The sequence below is a fragment of the Podarcis bocagei genome, assembly GCF_964188305.1.
Source record: "Podarcis bocagei genome assembly, chromosome: 14".
NCBI classification, from domain to species: Eukaryota; Metazoa; Chordata; class Lepidosauria; order Squamata; family Lacertidae; genus Podarcis; species Podarcis bocagei.
Window position 1 is genome coordinate 17,417,905 of NC_138139.1, and position 5,934 is coordinate 17,423,838.

Genomic DNA, 5,934 nt, shown 5'->3' on the forward strand with positions numbered 1-5,934 from the left:
CATGATGGTTTTCAGACCTGCTATGGGATTGTTTTCTAATCGACGAGGCGTCATTTGGGGCAGGGGGGGGGCGGATTCCCCAAACGTCTGCTTCAGCCTTGCGGGAATGTGATCAAAGCCAGGGCATGATTCATTGAATGTGAAAACTGGATGCAAGAGGGTTTCTACATGGGAGCTTGGAATTTGCGTTTGGGGTCTGAGAAGTTTCCGCTTCTGCTTGGTCAGATGAGAAATGAGAGTGGTTCTCTGGGCCAAGGGTGCCTGTCAGGGTGGATTGCCCTTGAAGAAACCTTCTATATACTTTTCCAGTCATTTGAAAGAAAGAAAAAAAGGGGGGGAGGGACCAAACAAAACAGAAAGAGCTGTTCTTCATTGAGACAGACATATGTTAAGTATCAGTTTCAATTTGTTTCCATTCATCCTGACTATCATACATTTAGTGATTGCATGCTAGTAAATTCGCAAAACTACAACCTCAAGTAGCTCTTTTCTGCCGTGCAAATTATGTGTGCAAAGCCTGCCAAGAAGCCAGTTTTTGATTCTCGAAAAAATACAAACAATATGGAAATATAAATAAATGCAGCCACATTCGAAATAACGTATACCATTCTGGCTGGCCCGTCTCAAAAAGGAAAATTTGGAGCTGGGAAAAGTACCATGGGGTGGGGAAGCACAAATGATCAAGAGGTCAAAATATTGTTCTTATGAAGGCTTAAAGGCCCTTAATTTAGAAAAGGGTGGGGGACAACAGCTAAGGCTGCAATCCTAACCCCACTTAACTGGGAGTAAGCCCCATTCAACTCCATAGGAATGACTTTTGAGTAGACAATATATTTATTGAGCAGCACTGTAAGAGGGACATGGCAGAAGAGAGCTAGGTAACTTGGTGGCATCCTGATGTTGCATTGCAACTCCCATCATTGGACATACTGGTCGCTGCTGATGGGAACTGGAGTCCAGCAACGGGGGGGGGGGGGCGGTACCACATTGCCTACCCACCCACCCAAATGTTTATAAAATTATGCGAAGTGGATAAACAGAAGGTTCACATGTCTTTCTCCCATAATATTAGAATTCAGTGTGTCCCACTGAAATTGATTGACATTATTTTAGGACAGGAAAGAAGCACTGCATCACACAACACAGAATTCACCCATGGAATTTGCGGTCCGCTGGCTTATGTGAGGTGATAAGGCAAATTCACGGCACAAAGTGATTAGACAAAGTCATGGAGGAGATGCATAATGGACCAGGAAAGGGGATGAGGGGACTTCTTTCCTTTGACAAGGTTCCTTCTTCACCCTAGCAGTTTAAATGGTGAAACTTTTTTTGCTTTTTTTGTATTTCTGATGGTAAGTTAAAAGTTGCATTTTGACTGACTATAGATCTCTTGGTAAGCGCCAGCATCTTTTGCAAGTGAAACCTGTACACTCAATATTAAGTGTCGCTGAATTCAGTGTAGCTTACTTCTTTGCAGTCCTGCCACCAGGCTGATCGGGGATGTAAACCTAGGTCTCCCCCATCAAATTACAACACGCTAACCTCTACCCTCCCACCCCACCCTTTGCTTGCTCACTGTTCTATGATTGTCAGCTGACCCAAATCAATTTGGTATTATACTGCTCTTTGGGAGTTGCATATAATGAAGGCAGCTGTGTGCATTTTGAGACTCTCCTTTGAGAGGTTAGGTAAGGAGGCTGTTGTGATGAGCTCCCTGTGGCGATGACACAAGGTCCCTGGACGTTTGACGGTCTATTGATCCCTGTGCCACCACTGTGATTGCTTCCCCGCTGCCACCAACCCATTTCACTTGGGTACACATGGAGTCCAGACAGTTGTTAAAATTAAACCAAATAAACAAGTTTATTTTATAAGCTTTAACAAGTTTATGATTTCAGATAATTTTTCTTGTCAGTTTCTTAATCTTAGTTTCTTTACCAGCCTATACCTTCCTAATAACTTCTGATTATCCCAACTGTCTATCTGACTCCTCTTAACAGATTCTCTCACATCAAACTATCCCAACCCACAGACTTATCCTCCCTCTCTCTTCTCTAACACACGACTGACTCCTTAATAACTCTAACTCCTCCCCTTGGGTTCCCACTTGCCAATCACTTCACACTCATTTAACCCTTTCCTTATGACCCAGCATGATGTCACCTAGGAGGGCAAACGCCACACTCCCCTCACTTCAAAAATTTGCCATTGCACCACTGGTGCATGGAAAGCTCTGTAGAACCTTCAGGCTCGGAGGCAGTGTACAGTACATGACACAGAGAACTGAACCGCACGGTGCCTTTGTGCCCTGCTTGAAAGTAGCCAGGAGGTATTTGACTGGTCACTAAGCAGAATGCAAGATAGAGGATAGCCTCCACCAGGGCTCTTTTGATACTGTTAAGCCTCTAGTAGAAAAAGAAAATGTTATTGCTGTTTTCAGTTTTAACTGGCTTGCTTGTTATTTGCAACTCCTGTGCTCTTGCGTAAATGCCCAAAGGCAAATTTGGTTGAACTGGGCCAGAAAAGAAACAGCAGAGATTTTGTTTCTGTTCCGAGGGTGTTAGAGGAAAAATGAATGCACCATGGTTTGGGTTTTGCCTCACTGCTAATTAAACTAATGCTGCTGTACAGAAAACCTTTCACGTGGGTAACCGTGGTTTTTGCTGACAGCAAGAAAAGCGATATATACCCACTCACTGTAATGATATGGAGGCTAAACACCTTGGGCCAATTAGCAGTCAGTAGAATCAAGAGGTAAAGTTTTTCCAGGTGGGAGAATTGCATATTTGAATGTTCAAAATGCTGGGGAGGAGGACGACAGGGAAAACCCCTGCAGATAGTAGCCTGGTTTCTGCAACATGGTAGGCCAAACTTTTTTTAGCAGAACTTTCTTTACCGGAACTGCACAAACATGGTGGATCTGAGAGAGGAGCTTGCAAGAAATGGGTGAGCATCTCCGTTTCGGTTTCTCTTATTTTTCCAAGTTCAGTTTTCCACATTTCTGCATTTGTTTGCATTTTTTTTAAAAAAAAAAACACCCTCATAAAAATTCATCAGTGTTTTAGTGCAGATTTCTCCCAACTGACACTTTTTCTGTTAATTTCAGTAATGTGTGCATTTTTATGGATTCTTTACCCCAGTGTGGTGTGTATTTTTTGTACACGTTATTAAGCTGGAGAACTGCGCTGCAAAATTCAGAGAAGTGCAAGTTTTTAAGGATGGCTGTGTTAGTTTTACCACTTGATTCTACCCTTATAAACTATCCCTTTTGACACACTGGTGTCAGCAGGAGTGCAGAGAGCCTGCACTTAACTTTAAAATGATTAACTTTGGCTGCCCAAGCTTTTTAAATCAGCCATGGGTCTTGTTTGTTTATACCATTTTTAAATTAAAACATGTAATATACTTTTGTATATATTTATTACCTGATCTAAAAGTGCAATATTTTTTGTACAGTGTGTAATAAAGATTTTGGAACTTTTTTTCTTGTTTACTGAAATTTACCAAATGTTTTTATGTTGTATTTAATATTTGTAAAGAATGAACTGCTAGCATCCCTGTTTTGCTAGTACTTTGGTTATAAATGCATGTCCTAGGGAAGCATAGCTGTGGGTGATGGTTGCAGCAGATGGATACGGTCCTCTGTAGCCGATTCCACTGTTGCTACATTAACCAAAGATGTCTAATATTATTTGTTCACTGGCTTAACTTTGGTATTCACAAAAATAAACACTCCTTTTGGCTATCCCAGTTGCTTTTACTATATGGAAATGGTTTGTCAGTGGCATTTTTCAGGTTCTTTATGAAGTGCATTGTTAAAAACTATGGAATGTGCTCCCAACTTGGATGCATAGCTGTCAACTTACAGATTTGAAAATAAGGGACGAGTAGCCTCGAAAATAAGGGAGCAGCAGCCAAAATAAGGGATTTTAGTCAGCCAGCTGAAATACGAAGTTAAAAGGGACCAGATAATTTGGGAGAGCAGCGGCGGTTTTTAGCCCTTCGTTTCCAGAGGTTGCTGCTCAAGAAACCAGCTGATGAAACACTGCAATTAAATAACTACAAGCAGCAACCACTTTTCACGCAAAACGAAGTCCAGGCTACGAAGATGCCTCTGCAGTTCTGTATCTTTTCTCTCGCGCTCCATCTGCAGCTCTCAGTTCCATCAGGCAGGGCAAGAGGAAGGGGGGGAAATAGCGCCCAAAGTAAACCCGCAGATCAGACCATCTATGCTAGTCTACCACTACAAATCTATGGGAGAAGCGCTTGCGGTCCTTCCTCCGCTTTCCCCCTCTATGGTTAGCCCTTGGAACACCTGCCTTCCTCCTCCTTTCTCTGAACTGCTTTCTCTATGGTTGCCCTCGCTCTCCTCTCAAGGCTCCTCATTCCCGGCGGGGAGGGGCTCCCGGGGGCCGAGGCTGGTGAGAGGAGGCCGGAGGGGGGCGGGCCGGGCAGCCAAGCAACACAGTTGGAGCCTCTCTCCTCCCTGGCCAGCAGGGAGGGAAGAAGAGGAGCTGCTTCCTTTGAAACCTGGAAAATTTAAGGGACATCATCAATAAGGGACAGCAGCTGGACACGGCGCTGGGATAAGGGAGTTTCCCGCCAAATAAGGGACGGTTGACAGCTATGCTTGGATGGCTTCAGAAGATTAGACAAATCAATGGAGGACAATGGTTCCTGGTCATGATCATGGCTGGTCATGGCTAAACTCAGCTTCCACAGGCAGAAGCAGTATTGGCTCCGAATATCAGTTGCTAGAAATCACGGGGGGGGGGGGGAGAGAGCTCTGGCGCTTAGGCCCTGCTTGCAGGCTTCCTCTGGGCACCTGGTTGGCCACTGTGAGAACAGGATGGTGGGACGAAATGGGCCATTGGGCTGATCTAGCAGGCTCTTCTTATGTCCTTGACAGGGTGGGCAGAGCAGGCAAGTACCCAAACCAGACATTGATTTCAAAGCAGCATCAAATCCCATCCAGGGCAACATCATAGGAAGCCCCCTCAAAAGACTCCTTGCCCAGCCAGTTCAGCTGCATAAATCCACATTTCTGATCTGTTTCCTGCCTCTATTCTAACCGCTGAACTGCTTCTCTCATGCTCACGCCCAGGGAGCTGAATGTGTTGAGCTGGCACCCTTGGCAAGAATTTGCATTTGAAGGAAATTGAGGAAACATAGAAGGACTATCAGAGTCTCTAGATCTGCAACACTCACTGATGTCGGGTGGAAAACTTAGCAAAATGGAATCTTTCCCAGATATTTTTGTAGCGCTTAATTTTTCTGCAGGAATTTTTGTGTTTTGTATGTTAGTAATAATTCATGAATAGCAACAGCAAATAAACTTTAAGCAAGCTTGTCAGGTTCAAAGTTTTGTCATGCTAAATTAAATCACTCTGAAGGTCATCAGATTTTTCCCCCCTGATGCCAATTATCCCAGTTTTCAAATTCAAAATTTTCTGGAAAAGCCACACCGCTGGATTCAGCCCACTTACATGTGTAAATATCCACTTGATGTTATGGTTATCAAGTAAATAACGTACTTGTGTGAACTAGCCATATGAAAAGAGGACCTGGAAAGAACAGGACTGAAAAGAGAAAAATGTTCTGGCTCTTTCCTCTCCATCAGAGAATGAGATGACAATAGTTAAGAGCATGTCTCCAGACTAGAGGCTCGTGTCCATTTCAGATGGCAAAAGGAAAAAGTATATATACAGTATCATAAGATCTGAAAACCTCCACTCCTAGCCTAGCGACAGTCTTAAACATACTTCAAGAAACAAAATAGAAAGCTTTTGTTTTTAATTTGATTTCCCCCCAATTCTAGAGCATTCAATTTACATAGGATGAAGAAGAAAAGAATCCGGCTGTAGGTCTCAGTTTGATCTGTGAGAATACCAAGAATACCATATGGGAGTGATACAAAACAAACATTCCCAGCGG

At 43.4% G+C, this 5,934-nt stretch overlaps 1 long non-coding RNA gene across 1 annotated transcript; it reads left to right on the forward strand.

Moving 5' to 3' along the window:
- The first annotated feature begins 1,279 nt into the window (after nt 1-1,279).
- LOC308573923 lies at nt 1,280-3,745 on the forward strand. The gene is made up of 2 exons (XR_014002238.1): nt 1,280-2,219; nt 2,257-3,745. It is a non-coding gene; the product is annotated as an uncharacterized lncRNA (long non-coding RNA).
- Nucleotides 3,746-5,934: the final 2,189 nt, after the last annotated feature.